This window comes from Stegodyphus dumicola, chromosome 12, assembly GCF_044657685.1.
Source record: "Stegodyphus dumicola isolate Sdum_Otavi_A_Nest chromosome 12, ASM4465768v1".
NCBI lineage: Eukaryota > Metazoa > Arthropoda > Arachnida > Araneae > Eresidae > Stegodyphus > Stegodyphus dumicola.
Genome location: NC_140779.1, coordinates 52,843,621 through 52,869,049, shown reverse-complemented (window position 1 = coordinate 52,869,049; position 25,429 = coordinate 52,843,621). Strand labels below are relative to the sequence as shown.

The following is a 25,429-nucleotide window of genomic DNA, read 5'->3' as shown; positions in this document are numbered from 1 at the left end:
TTTCTCGAAGAGAGTTAGAGAAAAGAATTTTGGATTATCGTGATCAGAAAAAAAAAAAAAAAGAATGAATGAAAGTGGTAGGAAACAGGTCATTCTTACACTCATCACTTTGAGGAATAACATTATTTTTAAATTCAGTTTGTATAAAGTGAAACTTCAAAATTTACCTGTCAAACTTCTTTTTCTTAATTTAAATTACAAAATGATTATAGGTGGTCGGCTGGACCACCTAAGTGGTTCAGTCAACAAAACAAAACAAAAAAAAAAAAAAAAAAAAAATTAATGATACGGTTATGAATATTTTTTAACTTCATTAAAAAGCATAGAACTGAGAAACTGGCAGTGCTTTTCAACTGGGAGGTTTACACTACGAGAAACCATACTTGTAATATATCGATAATCAATAGCTGCTGAAAAATTTCTTCACCGAATGATAAAATTTCAGTTGGCATGTTTTGCAAAATGTTTTTCATAATGTACAAAATCGTTCAATTTCCCTTTGCTGTTGGTAGTTATTCAGTACCTGATAACATTTTCCAAACGCATATTTTAATAAAATGAACCCTGTCATACCGGCATTTGTAAAAAGTGACAAATATTTTTTTTTTTTTTTTTTTTTTCTTCTTCTTCTTGAAAGTAAACTGCGGTGTTGAAGCATCCCCCCTGTAAGGAGACCATTTTCACAGAAGATGTGATCTCTCTGTGATGACTACACATTTGCTAAGACCAGATGGGTGGTTGCCATAGAGAGATCACTCTATATATAATTCATCAATGACAGTAAACACTTTCAAGTCAGTTGTATAGAGATACCACAGTCTTCTCTTTTTGCGTTCAGTGTTATGAGTTCACTTGAATTTTATGTATTTTGTCTGTAAACCTCTCTGTGTTTATGTTTCAGACAAAATATGTACATGTCAGCATACCATAATAAAAGGCATCTTACGGATTAAATCCACTGTTTTTATAATTTGTGCTGCATATGATTGAATTTCATGCAAGTACTAACTATTTTTGGTGCATGGAGATATTTTGCTTTGTACAGTAGCCATCAGTATTACTTAATACTGTAATTAAGCAAGATTATCAGAATTAGCTTCTATAGCTTTAGCTGATGATTTTATTACCCTAAATAGTGAATTAATAAGAACAAAAGTTGATTAAAAAAACTGAACATAAACAACTAGTCTCTTACTCTTCTATGCTGCTTTTCCTTTGTTTCAGCTTTTAGTTCAATTAAGTTCAGCTACTGTATGCGTATTCGTTTGAATGTGGCTTTTAACTGTTTTAATTTAATTTTTATTTTTTGAATTTAAATTGAAATCCTTCTGTTTACCTAGATTTCCCCTCCTTTTTTAATTGGATTATTCTCGTACTTTTTTCTTATATTGTTTTCCTTTTGTTTCCAGGAATTTTCTGTTTAAATTTTCGGTAGTTTTGATTTCGTAGTAATTTTTTTTTTTTTTTTTTTTTTTTTTTTGCAAGGTTAATGCTACTAACCAGTTTCTTTATTCCTGCCGTGTTTACATTGTTTTAACTGTAGCTCATATCTTTCTTCTTACGTTCTTCGTTCTTAGTTTTCCTTATATTTTGGTTACATTGCTTAACCCATTTATTCATCTGGTTTTCTTACTTTTATACCAGTCTCTTTATTCCTGCCTTGTTTACATTGTTTTAACTGTAGCCCATATTTTTCTTCTTACGTTCTTCGTTCTTAGTTTTCCTTATATTTTGCTTACATTGCTTAAGCCATTATTCAACTGTTTTCCTACTTTTATATCTGTTATTTTAAGTTCACTTTCTTGTTTCATTTTTCTTATTTACTCTTTTTATTCATTCTTATATCGCGCTGTTTTCACCATTCTTTGTTTACGTGTTCATCTAGCATAGTATTAATCAATCTATGATATTAATTAATCATAGTTTGGCATCTTTAATTTCTTTTATTCCTTTATTTTGCGTTTAGAAACAAAAAATTCATATCATTCAAATTTCTTAGATTTTTCTTAGATGTCGCATATTTTTTTTTTCGGTGGGGGGGGGCAAATGCGATCCTTTCTGTGAAACACAATATAGCTACAATAAAATTAGTAAAATTAGTATTAATTATTAGCAAATGTAAGATAAGAAAGGCTTTCTAACTTAGTGCTGGCCACGAAATTTAAGCATTAATTCCAAATCGGAAGCATAATTTTTTAATTCTATTTGCCCACTTCATCGATAAAATCAAACCGAACTTTCAATATCCGCTTTTTATGGACTATTTAAAAAAATAAAGTTTTGTAAACGTCTCTCTTTCAACTTCATTTTCGATACTTATCGCTTATCTCCTTAGCTTTAAATGGTATTATTTTTTTGCATTGGGTAGTAATAAACAAGAATATTGACTGATATGTTTAAAATATCGATAACGTCTGATTAGGTCTGGTATTCTGATTTTAATCTCTTAGCAAGTTTTAACGTCAAAGACTGAATGACTGCAATATTTCTATAGATTATAATGCTAGTAATTTATATTGTTGATTATAGTTTCATATTATTATTTTAAATACTGACAATAGTACTTATATTTTGTGTGATGCTCTGACTTATCTCACTTGTCTGACGGTAACATCAGAACAAGCCCACGAAATTCATCGTCCAAGCAGAGCTAGTTAGAGTTGTTGCCAAGAGCCTTGCGCACCATATAGATGACAGTACGATTATGCTCAGTTCCGCCCCCAGTTTTAGAATTGTCAGAAAAGGAAGCGGGTCCTTCTTCCCTACCACTAACCTCTCGAGAGGACTTTCGGCTCGACATACGTTTAAAGTGCTCCCATGTCGGAAAGACACTATTGCATAGACTAAAAGTATATTGCTGTCTTCTGTTACTGCTCTGAAAGACCTTCTTGCAGTCTTTGCTTTGCCGTTCTTGCTCTTTTCATTGCATATGATTAAGTTTCATGTAATTATAATAAATTGCTGATCCATGGATATATTTTACTTCGTATCAAAGCTCTAAAAATTATTTTACGCTGTATCAAAGAGACTTTGAATGTTAAGTTCTGTAATATAAATTAATGATTTTATTCAGAATTAAGTGTGATTCAGATTTGATATTATTTATCATTTTAAAAATAAAAAATAATTAAGAATGTATATTCTGAGCAGTTTTTGTCCTTTTCTTTCATTCTTTTATATTTACTTATTTGTTTATTCATTATTTATTTGGATTTATTTCAAATAAATTTTCTGTGATAATATAAAAATTGAGTCAAATAAATTTACAAATTTATCAAATAAATTACCCAAGAAAATATTGTACGAGTAAAGCATTCGAGGCTTACTTGAATTTCAGTTCGTATTTATTAGCAATTCTTACAGTAGATTAGCAGATAGTTTTAAAATTAATGTTCTTATTTTCCTATAAAAAATGTTTCTTTTCCCTAGAACTGAAAGGAAAGTAATAATAAGAATTATTACAATTGAAATAATTTTTACAGGATTATGATTACGTATTTTATTGTTATTTTTTGTGACTTGTATATTAAATCAAAATTTCCTGAGTTTCCGCTAGATTCTTTAAAATTTTATTTTTAATAAGATGAAAATTCTTAAATATTTTCCTTAGTATACTGTTCATATTGCTCATAATTTTAAAAATAACACCACTAATAACCCATCTAAGTGTATGTGATTTTTGACGCTATTTTTATAACGTTCTGTATAAGAAATTTCATACTCATATTTTACAAATTTGAAAAAACAAAACTTATTTTCAAACTGTAGTGAAAAGAAAGAAATTAGTTAAAAAATTTTTAATAGTTGCGTTATTATATAAAAAAACGGTATTTTTGGATAATACTGAATTGTACTTTTTTTTAAATTCATTTTTAAAGCTACATATTTTAGTGCTTTTGCCGTAGCATTACATATATGAATTTTTATTGGTGGTATAAAAGTTAATTGCTAATAATTTTTTTGTGTGCCATAGTGATAAAAAAGTTCTAATAATGCCAAAATTGCGTTTAATTAAAAAAACGGAAATTACAGCTTCCCCCCCCCTCCGTTTCAAGATTATACTTTTATATTCTCATCAAAAATTGGACTTCATAATATTCTTTTGGACATGTTGTATTGTTCTTAATGAAGACTTTTTTCAATAAATTTTAAAATCCTTTCCAACAAGAACGTATACTGTGAATTTTATTCCTTTGAAAGAATAAATATACGGTATTTTGTTTCGTATAAAACAATTCATTCATCTTTCTTTCCCTAGATGGCGCTATGCGGTACAAGTTGAGAAATCGTGTTGAATCCTTTGATCGCAGCTCCACTGTACGGAGTTTCTCAGAGAACACAGGTCTTCTGAAAAACCAAAATAACAATTCACTGTACAAAAGACGTGTAATAACAGAGTTTTTGTACAAGATTTAATAAAACTTTTTTTTTTTTTTTTTTTACTTTCAATTAAGAGATTTGTTTTAATTTTTAGGATTTATGCCTTTATTTTTATTATTAATATAAACATACACTCGAATAACGACATATGTCCGTTGTAACAAGTAGAGAATCAATAAGTTCATAAATTTAAATTATTTCTGTAGCAAGTTGTAACACGTAGACAAAGTTAGTCACACAAATTCTAATAATTAACACGTAAAACTTAAGAAATGGCAACAAATATAAATATTTTAAATGTAATAAAAAACGGGTGTTAAATGTTTTTTCTTAACAGTTTTTATTTTTAAAAAAACTCGAAAGTTATTGGCTTAATATATGTTCCATAGTACTGAATCACATTTCTCATCAGCAAGATAAAATGAACCATGAAAAATATATTTAAGAATAAACAACATATGTATATAGTTTATATTTAAATATATCTGTGTATTTCTATTTCAGCATAGTTAAATTTTTATATATTTTCTCTTCTATGCCATGTTATACTCATAAAAGGAATTTAGAAAGATGTCTGCTTGAATTACTTTTGCTTGATCATGATGATTTAATATCAGTTGGTAACATTAAGTATAGTTTCAGTTCTAAAATACTTTTGAAGTGTTAGATTGAAATCTGAAGTTTCTCCAGATTTCTTTTATTCTGTACACTGAAGATATCAAAATGTTTTAAGTAAAGAATACTTTTAATAATATCCTTTACTTAAAAATCCATAATACTATAACATGTATTTTTAAAAAATTCCTAGGGAAGAGGCTTAATAATTGCTCATTTTAAGCTAATAAACTTGTTTAGAAAACTAATCATTTTATTTTTACCAAAAGGAAAAATATTAAATATATATGGGTATTTATGCATATTGTTATAAAAAGCATGTATTTGCCGCTAACAAAATACGTAAATATTTATTAAAATATTTGGAAATGAAGGATTTATTCATTCATAAACCTCTGGGAACGTTACTGTAAAAAAATCTAGTTATTAAATATATCTAAATTTATAAGGATTATAAATATTATCTAAATATATAATAACATTATAAAGTACTTCCTCCCTCTTCGTGGTTTAACGGTGACACACTCAAAACGTATTCGAGTGATCCAGGTTCGAATCCCGGCGAAGGCATTGCTCATTTTTCACATCATCTCCTGCTTCAAATTGACCTAATGACCCTGAAACCTTAACTTTTAATTCCAAAATGAATGAAATTCTGTTGACAAATTTGTTTATAAAACTATTTAAGCAAGAATTGTTCGTACTGGAAAGTAATTTGTGTGTTGTAAAGCGAAGTATATGAGATCCATACTTAAAAATAATAAAGAAGAATTTTTAGAATATATATTGTTGAAATTGAAGGCAAAAAATTGAAAAGCATTAAAGGAATTATTTCGTTGCATTTTATAATAACTCAGTTACAAGTTTTAAATAATATTTAAAAAAAAATTTTCCCTCTCAAAAATATTCATAGAAAGTTAAGTATATGGAAATCAGCAGCAATATTTAAACGTATTTTTCAGTATGTTAAAATAAAAGGTGCTCTAATTTGAAATGAACCGAACAGAGAATTAATTTTTGATTTAAAAGATACCTCAGAAGCTAAAAAATCATCTCATATTTTAGAAAGTATTACAGGAAGAAGTTCTGTAAACAGAAAAGAAATAATGCGTGATTTTAATATTAATAATACAATAAATTTTGATCTTAATTTTTGTAATCGTTAACCGAATAAAATTGCCTTAAAATTTCTTCCTAATGTAATAAACGAGTGGCCCACCACCGGACGAGCGGTAAAAGCCGCTGAACATTGGTAGTTTGATCCGGGGTTCGATTCCCGGCGAACGGCTGCATGGGCGTTTTCATGGTTTTCCCCATGTGTAATGTGCTAGTTTCCCTTAAAAAGGCCTCCTCCCTCCTTTTCCACGCAGTGCCTAAGGGTGAAGCATGTAATAAAATGTAAAAAAAAAATGTAATAAATGTTTAAAAAATGTAATTAACGAAAACTTGTGAAAATATTTCATTCAAATTTAACTGTTCTGAGCAAACTGCTCTAGGTGAAGCATAGCATTTAATTCCTTGAGAATGAAATGTTTCAAAATGTATAAATGTATATTTACGACGTAATTACCAAATGTGTACCTCCGATCATGTCAAAAGTCCATTGATCTTATTGGCAAGTCACTGGATGTTCTGGTCTCCAAGAGGGGTGAACCACAGCTTCAAAGCAGTGCATGAGAAAGTCGATTAAAAAAAAAAAAAATGGATCATAATTGATCAGAAATCAATAACACGAACACACAAAGAGGTGTTATTCTTCGTAATAAATAATAGATCTTGTGAAACGTACAAATTTTTGATTAACAAACTCTATGATTTGGAAGCAGGAACATTTTTCGAAATAAAGCATTTTTATCTCCAACACGCGAGAGTGTTGCCACTCGAAAAAATGAGTGCGAAAATCAGTATTTTTGGAGTTTTAAATACGAAGTTGGGAATAGTAGAAATGGCTTCCCAAGAATTTTTGGAATTGAGAATAATGTATTTAATGTTTGGCAATATTATTTTTATTTCATTGGAAAACTTAGAAATTTTTTATTAACAAACTCTACGATTTAAAAACGAGCAGTTGCAACACTTCTGGAAATAAAGCACATTTTTATCTCCAGCGAGCGAGACTGTTGCCACTCGTAAAAATAAGCGCGAAAATTAGCGTTTTCAGCATAACGTCGACCTTTTCCATGACACAGAAAAGAATTGTAGAAAGTTTGGTGACGATAGCTATAGTAGTGACTGAGTTAATCGCGAACAAGCACACAGACTTCTTCTTTATATATATGGATATATTTTAATTTGAGACCACTTCATTAAGTATTTTAATTAGAGATTCCTTCAGAAATATCAAAATGATGCACTTAAAAGAACGATTATGTTTAAAAGTTATAAATGAGATTAGTTAAAAATGAGGTTAATTACAGAGATATAAATGCACAATACATATGGAAAACGGTATAAATAATATGCAAGTATAATATTTACATTAGCGTTTGGCTTTATTTTTTTATAATTTTGCGAATCCATTTATCCAGATATTAAGAGTAAAGGAATAAAGATTAACTTATATATTATTATTACTGTAATGAAAATGTGTAAGTCGTCTTCTATGCATTGCATTGCTATTATCCATTGTTTGATAAGATTCTGTATGTTTTTTATAATGTTAAAATACTTTTTTCAGTTTTGTCAAATGTGATATGCTTTAAAAGTCATAGTAAGTAATTTTTATTCTGTCTCATAGTAATTGTTTTATTCCGTCTCAATGTATTGTTTACATATTCGGGTAGAGTGTTTGTATTATTTTTTTTTAATAAAAATATTTTGCTGAATCATTACTCTGCATAATTACTATGTCATTTTTCAGTGTCAGAGCTTTGCATATAGTAGTAGATTTCCCATACCTGTGATTTTGAAACTTGTATTAATTTTTATTGTATTACTCATCGCTGTTTTTTTTTTTTTTTTTTTTTTTTTTTTTTTTCAAGAGATATTTCACATGTAGTAGAATGTACTAGAAATTCTTATCATAGATATAATGGAATTATTGCTTTAGTTGTCTAGTACATTTTGTCTTTACATTCTGTTTTATTCCTCTATAATACATTCCTGCTGCAAACAAAAATGGAAACATTTTTTTCTTACTCTAAAAATCTTAATTTTATTTCCATTTGCATTAATTTTTCTTGAAATGATAGATAAATATTTCTTTTTTCTCTTATCTATGATTGAGCTAAAATAATCGTAAATAATGGAGAACAAGGAACATAAAAATAATTTTCTTTCTTTTGCACATTCAGTACTATTCTGAAGTAAAGTGTAACTATTAACTTCGAAAACCGGCGACTTATATATTCGAGATGGACGTATATGTTCGAGAATATTAAAGAAATCTCTTGTATTAAACACTCACAAAATATGTAACTTTGATAATTTATAAGTAAACATATTTATCGATAATTTTTAATAGAAGACATATTTATCATTGATAGAATATATATTTAAAAATGCTGTTCTTGATGCTGGTCATACACGCCTTCATAATTTCCAGCTGCACCTTTTTTTTGTTTTTTGTTTTTCCTTTTAGGGTTTCGGTTTGCATCTTTTATACTTCCATTAAAATAAATAAATGAATGAACATAAATATTTTTCAAATTATATTAAAATGCAATTAGAAATCCAAAAATTTTAAATTGCCGTCATGGAAAATATTTTCGTGTTTACATTTCTTTATTTAAAAATAATTTTATTCGTTACAGTTCTGTAGATATGTTTCAAAATTTACTAAGGCATCACTAAAACTCGAGGTATGAATAAATTTATTAACTGATTTTTTTTTTAAATTCAGTCACGAATATAATGAGCCAACAACGCGCTTTGTTCTGAGACTAAAAAACGATACTCAATTATAAACTCCGAAAACTTCTTGTCATAAATAATAGATGGCGCTGTGTTTGTATGCTTCTTTCCTGTGTTTATTCGGTGTTGCATTGCCTGATCGTGAAAGAATATCTTATAAAATTATTTCCTTTTTTATTTATTTACTCTATTACATATGTAATGCTGTATGAATGGAAACGCAGAGAAATGAGGCAAATGTTCATTTAAAATTCCAGTTTTTATCTTCGCACACAATTCAGAATTTAAGTTTATTTTCGAATTAAGTTATTTTCGAATACTTTTTCCCACCCCCACCAATATTACATTCTATAATAATTAGAATGTAATTGTCCTTCACTAATGGTGCCCGTTAATTATTAATTAACACTACTATGCCAAAGTTTGTTTGTTAAACTTTAAAGTGCACTGGTTCAAGATCTAGATCATACAATAATTTTTCAATCGACGTTTTTTTTTAATAAAAGATTCAGAATGACCATCTAACAGAAATATTTTGGATTAAATAATCCAAGTAAAAGGTATTGGATGTGGGGAGGGTTGAGTAATAATAGATTTACATTTGGAGTCACAGGTAAACTGTTAAATTAGCATATGTCCGACAAACGTGAATAGAAAAATGTCAAGTTTTATCTCATTACAGTCATCTGTACAGCATATAATTCTAGTTTACGTAAACGACCTTAGTCATTTCATATGCAGTTTTACATGTAGATATTTCTTTTGTTTAGTATGCATATTACATATATTGCAAGTATTTTTACATTTTTTAAAAAAAAATTATTATATATGTTTTCACATACAAAAGAAATATTAAAACGTATTTATCCAGAATTTTCAGCAGATTTTGTTAAAAAGAGCTCTTAAAGAAACAGTAATTGTTAATGAATGTTTGTAACTGAATTATTATTTTATTCTAATTCATTGTCACTGCTGGAAATATTCTTGTTTTATTTAAATAAATAAATATGAATGAATAAAATTAAATAACAAGAAAATCACTAATTCTTAACCTTTCTTCAGGTGTTTCTATATATAGTTAGTTCTTAATAGATACCATTCTCTATTCAAAGTTTTCGTAATTATTTTTTTCAGTAAGATTCTGAAAATTTAAAACAAATGAGGAAAAAAAATGTCTCACTAGCATATTCCAGAACTAACCTTCTCTAAATCTTTTAATGTAAAATCTTTAAAGTGTATTCATTTAGAGACACGGTTAAGAACTTAAAATAAGTACGCTATCACCATCTAAGTGTTTTAATACCTCATTCTGGAACTTGAAATTTATCGAAACTCCTTTCAGAAGAGCTTCCATTCTTCCTCCTCGATATCCTTACATATTATAGTATGTATATGTATAATAATAATAATTAATGAAATTAAATTACAACCATCCAGGCAGTTTTTTGAATTCAGAACAAAACCTAAAGTATTATGAAAACATAAATAAAATTGAAAAATATTAATTATTAAATTTAATATAGGCAAAAAAACTACCCATAGCCTGAGGCTGAGAGTCTATATTACGCATAGTTTGTCCATATTACACATACATTGGTGTGCAAAAATTAAGGACGAGACGGTTTTTTCAATATAACTTTGTACAAAAGCTTTCCAAATCAACACATTTAATACCGTAATATCCCCAATACGTAAGGACATGAGTAATGTAAGCAACACTTACTAAAAGAGAAATCAGAGGGATAAAAAGAAGCTTTATTGAAAAAGTAGCATGGAGCGCAATGCGACTGAAGGCCGAAACATCCCTGTGATGGGTGTCCAGCAAGAAACATCCGGTCTTTAATAGGGTATATGATCTCCCCTGACTGCTAGGCAGGTTTCACAGCGTCTGCCCATGCTGAGAATGAGGGTGTCAATGAGTTGTTGAGGCATTGCTGCTCATTCGTCTTGCAGCGCCAATCGAAGCTCCGGAATCGTTACTGGTGGTAAGATACGAGCTGCCAAGCGTCTGCTTAGAAAATCCCATACATGCTCGATGGGATTGAGATCCGGAGATCGTGCCGGCCAATCCATACGTTCAATATCCTCACTCTCTAAGAGCTGTTCGGCAGCTACTGTGCGATGACATGGTGCATTGTCGTCCATGAAAAGGAACTGCGGACCCATAGCGCTTCTAAAAAGACGCACGTATGGAAGAAGAATCTCGTTGCAATAACGGGTCCCGTTGACTGAACCTGCGTCGAAGATGTGAAGGTCTGTACGACTACCAAGCATGATGCCTCCCCAAACGAGAACACCGCCACCTCCATACCTGTCCCTTTTAGTGATGTTCGAGGGATGATTGCGGCTTCCCCGCTCTCTCCAGATGAGTTTGCGATGAGAATCGCTACTCAGACTGAATCTGCTCTAATCTGTAAAGAGTACTCGTCCCCATTCATTGTCTCTCCAATTCCGGTGTTCCCGGCACCACAAAGAACGCCTTCTCCGATGGGCAGGCGTTAGAGGTACACACCGTACAGGGCGTCGTGCAAACAGACCACCACCGTGCAGTCTTCTGGCCACGGTAAAACGCGATATCGGTCGTCCAGTCGCGTGTCTAGCGATTTCTCCCGCTGTCTGCCGCCTGTTTCTTCTGGCCTGTAAGGCAATATACCGGTCATCTGCGGGTGTGGTTCCTCGTGGACGACCACTACTAAACCCCCGGATAGCTGTTCCTGTAGTTTGAAATTGTCTCCAAAGTCGTGAAACGATGCTGTGAGCAATTCCGAACTCTGCAGCCACACTTGTCACACTGCGGCCTTCCTCCAACTTCCCAATGATTCGACCTCGGGTAAAAGCATCCAGATGTCGTCTGACAGATTCATTATTCGCCATTTCTCGCTGAGGCAGCATCTTGGTGTGATTTTAACTGCTATACGGCGCGCCATCTCTTTGCCAGAAATACTGATCTTACACCGACAACATGCTTTATACTACTCAGACACTCCCCCATTACGTTTACCTGCATATCTGCGCATGTGCTACCGTACATCACCTTACTTAATCTCCTGATTGGTCTTTCTGTCCGCTCTGCCTCTTCGTTCAGCTGATATGCTAATTTTTCGACTTCGTCCTTAATTTTTGCACACCAGTGTATTTTCATTTCGTTTTAACATATATGTATATCCTACGTTGAAAAACGGAACACTGTCAGCTGAATTTATTTCTGTTTGGTTAGTGTTATTTTTAACACATTAAGATTTTATAAAAATATTGTTTTTATTATTGTTATTTGATTTCTCACTAATAAAATTAGAAGATGATGGCTATATTCTACTCTAAATATATACTGGTGGATAAAATTAAGAGGTGGGACATTTTTTTTTCAAATATCTCGAAAAATGCAGTATAGAAATAAATTAAATTAGGTATGTTTGTAGTTTATTGTATGACAATAATGTGTACAAAACAACAACGAAAATGCCATTCAGTAGCAGGAGATATGGCCAAGATTCCAATGTGGTCCAAGTTTGAGTTTGAAATATGACAGTGAAAATGTGCCTAGTATTGTGTGTGGCCGTCTCTGACAGACAGCATGTACGAGTACTTGCTTCGGCAGTACATATACTAAAATTGGAACGATACAGAGAAGATTACCATGTACAACGAGTACCCATGTTAGAGAGTTTGTGGGAGTTGCACCCACTCCTCCACTAGAGCAGTTTTTAACTCCTGAATGGTTCTGGGTAGGGTTTGGCGTATTGCAATAGCTCTTCCAAGAGCATTTAAAGCATGTTCAATAGGATTAAAGTCAGGAGATTTGGCTGGCCAATCCCTTCGCTGAATATTCTGGCTTTCCAGATAGTCATCAACCACATGGGCCCTATATGGTCGTGCATTGTCGTCCATAAAATTGTACTCAAGGCCAACAGCACTCCTGAAAAGTCGCACACGGTGCTCTAGGATCTCCTGCCTGTACTTCTGAGCATTTATGGAACCAGTTTCAAACACACTGAACGGTGTGCGGGTATCTTACATGATCCTTGCCCATACCACCACTCCTCCCTCACCATATTGGTTCCTTTCCATGATGTTGCTGGGATAGTATCGAGTTTCAGGTTCCCTCCATATCAATAATCGCCGAGAACTCATCCGTGAACAGGACATTAGCCCATTGAGGCTGTGTCCAGTGTTGGTGTAGTATGCACCTTTGTAAACGCTTTCTTTTGTTGAAGGGAGTGAGTGGGATGCAAATAGCGGGCTTTCTGGCGTACATTCCTGTCTCGTGGAGTCTTCTGGCAATAGTTGTGTGGCTGTAGATGTCCTCTGGCGCTTGGCTGAACGTACTAAATACCGGTCGTCATTGGTCGTTGTGGCTCTCCAGCGACCTTGTCCTGGTCTTCTGAACACTATCTCGCTGTTTCTAAAGTGATTCCACAAATTAGAGATGACACTTGGTGTTACATCCAGTTCCCTTGCAACCTGAGCTTGGGACTGCTCTGCCTCAAGCCTATTCACGATTTTCCATCTCATCTAAGCGATGATGGGTTCTCATTTCGCCTCAAAAATAGCAAAACAAAAACCCAACAAGATTATTCAAGAAAGACAACAAAAGTCACCACCATGTTGCAGAGCGGAATGAGCTGAGCAGTAGGATGGGGACTTTTATACCTCCTGCTGGCGTAGCAATGTCCACAAGAATACGTAAACTCATCTCAGCACCACAGTGACATTATATAGCAACCAACTGTCCAGGTTTTGTGTGGTATTTAAGAAGAAATATGGGGAAATGTTTTCTATCTCTTAATTTTGTCCCCCAGAGTAGTTTTACTAATTCGTTAAGGTAAATGCTAAGAAGAGAAAATGGGCTTTGTTTAAAGGATTCTGTAGTGCTTGTTAAATACTGTCCTCTACTGCACACAAGGTAAATATAAATTTATATATCGAACTTTCCAACCTTATTTTTAGCGTTATTACGCGGAAGGAAGAAAACCTAGATCTGATGCTAAATGTGTTTGAGCACTAAAAACTCATAAAAATAAGTGCAGTATTATTAGCTGAACAAGAGATGTATAGCATTAAAAGAAATTCATAAACAGTGAAATAATTATATCTTGATGTACATATATTAATTATCAAACAGGATTCACCATAATTTTACACTTGAAGCTAATATTTGATCACAATATTTTCCTTTTTACATTCTTATTTCAATACATTATTACTAATTTGCAATTATAGGTTTAAGTTTATTGTAATGATTTTAATTCAGCCCATTCTGAAAAAATTCAAGCTTCATGTCTTAATTTTAAGAGTTAATTTTAATGAAGTGGTTGCTTCTACTCTAGAAAGCTTATTTATTGGTAATAAATTTCGTTCGATGATGCTTCATTAGTTGAACTCTGACCATAAAAGTAAGTGTTCATTTAAAAGAAATTTAAAATAAAATCGCTATTAAATAAATCATGATATTCTGAATAAATAAAAAAAATTATTTACTTTTCAGAGTAATAAGATTAGTTTAAACGACGAATTAAAAAAATATTTTCTCTTTTTCTATAAAAATTAAATTTTTGTAACAATGAATGAAAAATTTTTGTTCTTCCTAGAGACAGAAACCTTCTTGGAGAAGAAAAAAAGAGAGAAACTTTCCTGTTCTTAACTTTTGTGAGCAATAATATGTAGTATAATACATTCTAACAAAATTAGCCGTTAGTTGTTCTGGAATACGTCCACTAGTGTTCAAAATAATTTCCAGTAACAGAGCTTTTATTTTGAAACTTGTTTCCTGTTAAATGAATTAGACATAATGCAGATCTCGTCCGACTTGAGCACTAGAATTTTTTCCCTCTCCATTACTTTCCACGCTTTAAATTCAGTTACCATGCATGTCATTTATTATCAAGGCAATGTCATCGTTATCAAACCCTTGTTTACAAGCAGTACCCTAACCCTCAGAATTAATTGTGACCTTTTTTCTGGAAGGGGGATTTTATTATTATATTTGCTTTTTTAAAGTTTTATTTATTTATTTATTTTTTGTTAAAAGCCAGCAAATATGTTATATAACAAATACACATACATCTAATTTAATTTAATACTTTACAAAGTTACATATAAATTATTGCTTTATCTCTTTATTATTTAAATCAATGAAGAAAGTTGAAATGTATTTACAAGTTAAAAACAACTGATTTTAAACTGCCTTGAAAGGGAACAAGCAATACGGATAACTTAAGTTCTAGTTTGCGTAATAGTATAAAATATTTTGATAATTTAATTTATTTACTTGATCATTGTTTGTTCTTATCTTTACGACATAATTATGAATCAATGCATTACACAAAAAGAGATAATAGGTTCAACATTTCATTCGGGCAGGAGCGATGTTAAAAAAAAGTCTTTCTTTTTTCATACAATGCCAGTACCTTGGCAGTTTTGTCATTCGGCGATGAACTTCCCAGTATAGACTGGACGTGACTACATGGCGCAAAGTCAGTGTGTTGGCAAGCTTACTGCACCTTTACACATGCTCGTCATATCCATTCTAACAGAGTGGGAATGTAGCTCTGTTGGCTAGACCAAAACGGTGGAAGAAGGCTTGGAGATAATCGTGCTCCATGGCCAGCCTGAATTTAGCCATGGCCACTGGTCTGGAAATAGGACCTTTTGAAAATAAGCTCTCCCATTTCTTCTCTCGACACGCTTCTTTTCCTGAGCTCTTGATTTTGGTTTTATCTGAAGTTTCAATAATGTGTTTGGCCGATGTCAGGGCGTCAGCTCGTCCGGTTGCTGGAGGGTTGTTCCTTTTTAGCTTCCTTTCCGAAACCAATATGACTTGGAACCAACCATCAGTCATACGTTTGGCGAGGATTTCACGTCCGTTGTAGGTCCTAGAGCAGTCGGTGGGTGAGTTGCTTTTGATAACTGTCACCAATCAATAAGGATCACGCCAAACGCTGATTTGGACCTGCCGTTTGTCTTATTTCTACAGTCGCCATGTGCGTTGCCCTAATTTTGATAGACTGCGGCATAGCGTTCAAAGAGTTTGCAGTGCACCCCCGCTTCCGTTCCAGAGCTGCTTAGGCTGCACTCATCAGTATAGATGTATAGCCATTCTTCTGTAGGGTAGCTCGTGTGGATCATTTCAAGAGCCGAGTTTCTAAGTTCTTCAGAGACTGCTGCTTAGGTGCTGTCTGGTGCAAGAGGGACATATGTTCCCCGGCAGTGCTGGAAAGGCAGCACCCCCCGGGTTTTATGAATATTCGCGCCATTTTACATAAGATACAAGACAATGAGAGATGGCTTCAACGTCTACTCAGCAGAAAAAGAGAAAAAATGAGGTTGTGTATTAGAAAGACAAGAAAGATATACGTTTGATGAGTACAGTCCATAATAACTCGATTATTGATGTTGGAACACGGAAAAGAACTGTAAAAAAACCAATAATTGCAAAAGATTACAACAACAAAATGGGAGGAGTGGACCGCCTGGATCAGATGTTATCAAATTATCCTGCTGTTAGAAATAAGCAGAGATATTATTATTTTTCCATTATGCTTTATTTCCTTATAATTTTATTTAATATTCATTGACATTCATCCACTACGAAAGTCATGTACGGAAAGTTATAATGTACAGAGAAAACAACATTACACGCTACGAAAAAAAGACGGCCGCTAGGGGGGGGATTTTCGCGGACGGGAGAGGACGGCGAAAGGGTTAATCCATAGTTGATCTAAGTTGTGTTTTATAGGCAGTTGTCAGAACATCTTGTATGCAGTCCTACTTTGTGTCAGTGAGCCGTTTTAAAAAGTTTAAACTGTTCTGAGCACGTTCAGCAGTATCTCCAGTGTGGTTGTTCCATGACAGTTTAGGATCCAGCTTAACTCTTAGTTATATAGCAAGCAAAGTGTAGGGTACATTTGAAGCTTCGTAAACCAACTCAATTTTTGGCGGTTTGATCAATATGGTAGAAAACTAGTGTAAACTGTTTTTTGAAGGGGTTACCGTCATTTCATTATAATTTACCCATTTTGCAATGTGTATTAGAGTCGTGTTGAGGACTGTCTCAAGCTAGAAGGCATTTCTAGTGGCAGTCCACAGAATGACATGGTCTGCATAAAAAAGTACGAGACAGTGGGTGTCTTCTCGAATACTATCCGTATGATGAAAAGGAGGCAGCTGGGGACACCCCCTGGTGGAAGATCCGGGCTTAGTTGCTTATTTTGTGATGTTACGTTTATGAATTTTGTTCGGATGAGGATGAGTTTTGTAAAAGCTAAGAAAGAAACGTTAAAAAATTTATTTCTAAGTTTTTATGGAATTGATCTTTTTAAATTTAAAAATAGCCACACAAAAAAATGAACATGCTTACACATTTGTCCCTCACCCCCCAAAAAATGCCGTAAGGAGACGGGAATAAGAAAAAGAAAAAAGAAAAAAAAAAAAAATACCGTACCGTACAGTGAATACTTGAGATTAGACTGTTTCTTGATATAATGTGTTGTTTTTTTAAAAGAATTTGGTTTAAAATTTTTAAGCAATAGGCTTAAGTGCTATCTCGGTTGGCTGGCGGATGCGAATTCCATATCACAAATTTTGATTAAACATTTGAATTATAGCAACATCTGCGGATCAGAACTTGTTTCAAGAAATGTTCTACTTGCTTTTTACTTCAAGATTAAACGATGGGTACTCATACTCAAATTCGGTCTTGTTGCATTAAATGTCAACACTAGAAAGTTTTAGTTATAGAACTACTCTAGTTATAACCTTTCTAACTCTACAAGTAGAGTAGTTTTATAACTAGGACTTCTTCCTTGAAATTTGATTGTCTGGTTTTGCATTTACTGTAGTATATTTCTACTTTTGCCTCCTTGCCCACTTTCAATTGATGCGTAACTCCTTTTATTTGCGAAGTTTCCGACTATTTTGACAATATAATAGCTTCTTTAAATACATAAAGCAAGTAAGTACAAACAAAAGAATGCGATAATTTTGTGGCGTATTCTTCATTCCCATTGCAAGTTTTTATTTATTTTTTTAATTGTTTGGCATGGGGAACTCTTTAGTCTTAAAACAAACGGCTTTTCATATAGAGAGTGTTTTTTTTTACCGATTTATTAATCAAAGCAAATAATAAAACATTATCCGAAAAATAAGATGGTAACAAACTTTGTTTTCAGTTTTATTTACATTCAACTTTCGCATTAATGAAGTTTAAGAACGCATTTAAAACAAGTACATAAGCCCGTACTTCTGAGCCCCTTCACTCGCGTGGTAATAACGCTGGCTATAAATATACTTAACACGCATTTTTAAATTAACTGCTTTCTTGATGAAGAATTATGGAGTTGGCGTCTGTGAACCTGAAAAGAAAATCACTCACACCATTCCACAGTGTAATGATGATAATAACCTCGGAAGTGATAATTAGGCTTAGTGACCATGCAGCCACTATTTATTATGCCAAAGTTAACATCGAGAATTCCTATTCCAAACCTGTTGTTAATTAAGAAATGAAAGATGAAACACGCTTTTGTTCGTTGGTTACGAATGAGACTAACGCACGAACGCTCAATAATCGTAAAATATTTACAACATAAATATTTGGCGTTTGGAGACGATGAGTTCAATGAGCTAAGGGAAGACAGAGGCCTATGATTTAAAAGATTTCTTGCGATATGAAACATGCATATGCACAGATGATGCAATAACAGCGGACAAGCTACGGATGCAAGACAAGTGACAACTCGCAACCGAATATAAAGACATATTTTGAATATAAAGACATATTTTGAGATTTTGCTAGAAAAAAGGTCACTAATTTAATCACTCGGTGTTCATTCAAATTCGATGTTAACATTGTCTTCAATTAGAAATAAGGGATAAGCTAAAAAAGCTTGATATATGGGTGTCGCACGAGCTCAGCTATCAAAAATAAAAGGTATTTGAAGTATGTACTTCTCTCCTAAGTCAAATCATGAAATTTACCTTAATAATTCTGCCGTTACTGAGGAAACGTGATAGACCTGTCCCTAAGCATAGGAGAAATAGGCAGCCGCCCGAGGTGCCATTTTCTGGCAGGCGTCGTTTAGTTGTTCCTACGAGAGGCAACTAAATAAAGGCACATATCGTTTTGAATTATTGATATGTTTAGTTTATATTGAGCTCTAAACGTACTGATCGCCTAGAGTACATACAATGTTGGACCGATCTTGAAAAGTGGATCTTAAACTTAGAACAACAAATCTCTCCATGGTTACGAGTAAAGGAAATTGCAAGACGTAGTGGAAAATCAGCTTTTCCTACAACGAAGGTAGCACTTTTCTTATATTTGGCCGTTTCAGCTGTAATGTATTTAGGTCTGCTCTAAGCATAGGCTATATAGCACCCGCAGAAGGCGCTAACTTTTAGAAGGCCCCAATTAAATAAGTTAAATAATTCGCTTTGAACCATTGATATGTTTAACTTACACTAGGTGTCAACTTGGGGCCTAGCCTACATGCATAAATTCTTTGTCCTACAGGGCGTAAAGGTGGAAATATAGTTAGTATAAGTGTCGTGCAGATAGGTGGCAAATACAGTGTGGATTTGCAGTAAACATGTTGCTGTTTCAAAATAACGTCAGTTTTCATAATTGATTGAAAACCACGCTAGAAAGGCTTTAAGTTTGGGGAAAGGGAGTAACTTCACCTATTCTCTTTATTTTCCGTAACATTTGCTTAGAGATTATAAGAATTTTAGGCATTCAAGAATTTCTTTTGAAGAAATAATTAATATTTTTCAGAACATTGCTTTATCAATGATTCATATATCAATTAACCATTGCAGACTTCATCACCTCCACAGAAACTGAACGTTTCAAATGTAGCTTTAAATACAAGTCCATTTATTGGCAGGAGTTTATGCGTTTCCTTTGTGATAACAGAAATTAAAAGGCTCTGCTGGTCTGTTTAAGTTATGTTTCAAGACCACTGAATTCAATCAGTTAAGCATTCCCAATGTTTTAAAAAAACAATGTTAAGACTTTACAGAAACAAAAAGAATATTTCGAAATTTGAAGCTGCAGTTCTTTTGTATTGGCTCTTTGGCGTTTTCGCATAATTTTACTGATAGTCCTTTTCATTTAAATACGAGTATATGCACAATTTATTATAAGTCTTCTGTAAGTTTCGAATTTTCATGAGATCAAAAGACATTCATTGTCTTGCATTTTTCGTGTATAGGAAAACTAGTAACATATCGAATTTTCAACGTTTAAGTTTTATTTTATATTTTTGATCAGTGAGGACTTCTTATTCAAATAGTTTAAAAATATCGTGAATTTAGTATTTCTAATTAAGTATAACTTATTTTTTGCTCGACAAAGAAATTGTTGTCCAAATGAGCGTTAGCCCAGAAGGGTTAGTCGTATCAAAATGGCATTTTTCGTCGAATCACTTTCCAAATGCCACCAAATATTTTTGCTCTATGTTATATTTAAATAAATTAAATAATGAAGAATTTTGCATGAATGTATCTCGCATTATGAAAAAAACAACGGCACCTAGATTTTTGATAACATTGCTTAACATCAAATTTTGATAACATAGGCACCTGGGACACGAATTTTGAATTTGTTTTATTGTCTATTTTATATTTTGAAAATCTAATTTTTGGTTGAAAACTCAATAGTTTCAAAGCGACCAATGGAAATTTACAGGGAATAAAACATTTTAATCTCCAGCGCACGAGTCTATCTATCGGAAATTCTAAAGATATGCTGTATGTTTAGCTCAATGTAGCGTTAGCCCAAATGCTCTCGAAACGTATATGTGTCTGCAAATGAAACAAAGTGCTAGTTTAGGCGTAACATAAGATTTTATTTTACTTATTTATTTTTGAAAAGATATAGAATTATGGGATCAGCAAGAATTTTTTCTAAAATGTAAAATTTCTAAAATGTTTATTTTATTTACTATTTCATATGTTTATTTAAAACGTAACGTGTTTCTGCAAATGAAATAATAGCAAATGTATCGTCTTTTTCTCATCCTTCGAACAATTAATCTTGTTAAAAATGAGAATTCGCTGATAGTAGAATAATATATATCTTATATTTATACACCATCGGTATACTTGTATTTTGTCTCTTGCATGTTCATAAACATGCAAGAATTATATCTAGTAAAAAAGGTTATATCTAGTAAAAAATTATCTCTTTTTAGTTATTGTATGACATACATTATTTATTGCCTTTGTGAGTAAAAACTACTGTTCTGCTTTATATAAATAAATACTTTATCTGCTTTCCAAACAGAGATTCAATAATTAAATTGATTTTTATATTGATTAATAGTGTAAAGTACTTATGAACAAAATCTATAAAAGAATATTTTCTACTCACTTTTCATTTTTCACTGATTTTTGATAGAAGAAATGTTATTATGTTTTTCTGTAACGGCCTACACGAAAATCTGTTTCCGTCCTCTCAGATTTTAGTATTTTACATCAAAAATTTAATGAATTGTAACAAAGATCAACTTTTTGAAAACAAAAATAGGCAATCTGCTTAGAGAAAAATTCAAGCTCAAAGGAGAGATAACTGTCAAAGAGAAAAATAACCTATTTTAATGATGGCACCTTGCAGTTTTCCACGTGTATAAAATCCTTACATTTCCATGTATATATTCATAGAAGAATAAAAACTTACCAACCACCAACTGTAAAGTCACTGAACACTCGTATTTCAGTGCGAGGTTCGAATCCCGGCGAGCGGGCTGGCTGCATAGGCATTTTCGTCGTTTCTCCCACGTGTAACGTGTATAAGAGTCAGTTTCCCTTATAAGTTATTCACGAAGTCATCCCTCCGCTTAGGAAGAGGCCCATCGAGTGTTTTGCCGTAATTAATTAAACCCCAATGGAAGCATAAAAGCATGTAAGTTAATATTATAGTAATTGGCGACATATCGGTACACAAATATTTGTAGTTTTTGGCAACTTTCGACATCTTCAGCAAGGCAAAGCATAATCTGAGCTTAATTCATAACAAAGTCAGTAACTGCGAACGTAAATCATGCCATCAGAAATCAGAAAAGAAAAATTATAACCCTTTTCTAGAGTATACTGCATATAAATTTATGCGTGTGTGTGGGGGGGGGTCAAGATAGTTTAATGCATTTTGAGATTATGATATCTTTTGCAGGTTTAATAGTAACTATCATCATTTCTTTTAAAATTAATGTCTTTAGAAAAACTATTGAGAAAAGTTACCTTAATAAGCACAAAAAGAATCTTAGTGCTTAATTATTAAAGCGATGACGACTCTAATCACCAAAATTAGCAAACTTACTTGCTCAATCTGTAATGCGAAAGTTTCAAATGTGGCGAGAGGTTTATGCGGTCAACATTTTAACAAGAATGTATCAAAAGATTTTTCATGTGTTCTTATGTTAAGTTAAATTTAAATACTATATAGTATAAGGCATCTTCTTTAAAATCACTGCAATAAATACTTAACGTACTTTCTTAAAAATTTGTAATAGTCAGGACTTTTTTTTTTTTTTTTTATCTGATTAAAAAAAACTGAATAGCTGAATTATCATCTGCATTTCTTCTGAAGAAAACGTGAAGTAAGTATTTATTTATCACTAGACCTTAGAAGATTTCATTCTGACATCCCCTTACGAATTTTGATAACCTATTTAGAATATTTTGGATGCTTTTCTGTTAACGGTGGGCCCACCAGCGACGAAGCGGTAAAGTCGCTAGACACTGGTAGTTCGGTCTGGGGTTAGAATGCCTGCGAACTGAATGGCTGCATGGGCATTTTCGTGATTTTCCCCATGCGTAACGCATATACGAGCCAGTGTCCTTAGAATGTCAGCAGATTTTGCATTTTTCTCTATTGGATATTTTGAATGCGTTGTTTTAAAGGATGGTCAATAATTTACTGTTCTACAACGGTCTACTAGCATAATGTGAAAAAGAATAAACATCGCAACGACATATTTGAAAAAAAAATACATAAGTTATTCAGTAGAGGAAAAATTAGGCATTTGGCAACAGCGATTTTAAAAATTACTTCAACAGAAGGACGCTTAACTTTTCAAACACTTATAATAACGATTGGAATTTTAATGCATTTTTTGTTGGTCTCTTCAATTACAGCAGTTAGTTTCAACACAATATTGCTCAAACGGCTGAATATATGGCTTGTTATTCCAGCTTTCATAACGCTCTAGGTCGCATTTGGAAGGAAGAAATCTCGTCGAAGAGAAATTCTAGCGTTCATGGAAAAGTCTGAATGAAAAAGTGTCTATTCTCCACCATGCATAAATCTTCCTTCTTTTTTATTTTGCCATTCGGGCGCGAAGGGGCTCTTAATGAAGTTCTTGTGGACTTACCGCTCCAACATCGCTGAGGGCGTCTTTTATGGATCTCTCGAATGTGTTTTTAATTCGTTTTATCTCCCTAGCTCACTTTTCTCGACGGAATAAATCACTAAGAGACGCGTTTTCTCTCTTTTCCGTGATACTCTGCATGTGGCCCACATTGCAGGACGCTCGCCTCTTTTTATATTTATTTTTTCCTTTCCTTGAATCACACGTGTATGTATGAAAGGGACTTTATGTTATTAATTTATGATGTCCCTTGCCAACAATTTTTTTGTGGGATATTCGTGAGTGGTCTGAGCATTTTTCAGTTGCATTTGTTGTTCTGTTTATTTACCATGCCAAATTATATTAATGAAGAAATTAACTGAACTGCGGTATTTCTAAAGATTCCACGTGGTAGTCAGTGCTCAGATTGGCATGTAAAGTCTTGCATGCTTAATTTTGAATGGAAAAGGAGAGGGGGAAGAAGAGTGACTTTCACATTTCCTATTTGTTTTTGTTTATGATCATCACAAAATTGATTTTCTCCCTTCCCCTAAAGTTATGCAGTGCATCTCGAAATCTAAGATAAATTAAAACATTTTCTTCATTTTTAAGTTACCTGTACTCCCCACTGTACAGATTTCTCATTGCATTAGATCGCAGTGTTCATAGTTTTTATTTTTGGGTAGTAAAAGTTGAAACAACCTTCTTCCTTATTTCCTTTCCTTTTTCCTTTATTTCCTATACTAATTCTTTAAGTTATATCTGTTTAAGGAATGAATTCTCAGTTATGTCTCTATACGACAGATCTCCATGCCTATCGTCTGCTGCAGTGTTCCATTGTCTTCACATTTCAGGTGTTGAAAGACATATGCGATTTTTTTATCATTTGCTGTTGTTACACTTTGTAGTTGTACAGTAAACAGTACGTTTCGCCATATTTGTTATACTCTATTTATACTAATTGCTATATAATTCCACTGTTTGGTAGATCAAAGATTCCAAAGATTAGTAAGCGAATTTTGTATTACTTCAACCAGTAGACTAGAACTTAGATCATCATTAATCTGCTATGTTATTGATTTTGTGCGTTTAAACCATAAAAACCTCATTTTACGTTATCTGCAACATTACTTATTTCGCAAAGAAATAGTTCACGTGAAGCAATATCTAATTCAGAGTGCAGAATTGTAAAGCAAATCATAAAATTATTGGTCAAAATTCCTGTCACATTGCCTTCTGGTATCGGTTTCGAACTGACTGAAGAACAGAATAAACATCTATGAAACACTGATTATATTTAGATCTTAGGTCAAGTAAATTCGTAAATTCTACAAGGTGAAGAAGACCTTGCAGGAACCTTAAATTTGGCTATAATATTCATTTTGAAAACAGTGTTTGTTTTGAAGGAGTAGCTACCCATAGCTATGGGTAATCCTCTGGGTCCTGTACGTGGTGACGTTTATATACACTATTTTGATGTTAAATTATATTTGATAAACTACCTTTTTGTTTCTGAAATCATTAGTCTGACAATACCCTTCTCTTGTTTGATATTCTTATCATCTGCAATGAATTTTATTAAAGAACTGCTGTTTACCGTAAACATTTTTTCTCTTTGTTTGTCTTCCTGTGCAATGTCATGTCATCCAGCTAAGCAAAAAAGGGCTTCTTTTTACTATTATATATTTCGCGCTCTCAAAGTTTTTTCCTCAGAACCTTTGCTTGCTAATTAACACAATTATGGGAAATTATGTGTGTGGTCAATGACAAAAAAATTTTCATTTTCCTATTAAGGCAGACATTCCGCTGTTAGAAACGTAGTTAATATTCGTGTCGTGCTTCTATTTCATCCTTTTGTCAGTTACAAAATTACACGGATTCTCCAGAAGTTCTTAATAACTAAACAAGATAAATCTTGGTAACCGAAGTTTATTAAAATTTTCCAGCTCCTCTTAACGCTTTTAGAATTTAATAATTTAATTTTTGAATTTTCGTTACTATTTTTGCCGACAGATGGCGCTATCTTCTGATCCGCTTTACTTCTTTTGGGGTACAAATACAATCATGCCTTTCACTTTGTTGCAGATTCCTCTTTCGTCAGTTTGTGCCTGTTTGTCTCCGAAATCGATAGTCTCTTACCTAAATCTTTGTCAAACATAAGTTTGTTGCTTTGGCTGATTTCTGTTCATTCTTAACGATACTGATATTCCGTTTAAAACGAAGTTCTTTAATCTATT

At 32.7% G+C, this 25,429-nt stretch overlaps 1 long non-coding RNA gene and 1 pseudogene across 1 annotated transcript in view; one reads left to right on the top strand and one right to left on the bottom strand.

The window, feature by feature from the left end:
• LOC118202629 (uncharacterized) overlaps positions 1-25,429 on the bottom strand; it is a 188,404-nt gene that overhangs the window by 74,719 nt on the left and 88,256 nt on the right. The gene's annotated exons all lie outside the window — the stretch shown is intronic.
• On the top strand, positions 12,430-12,527 carry LOC146993565 (U6 spliceosomal RNA; annotated as a pseudogene).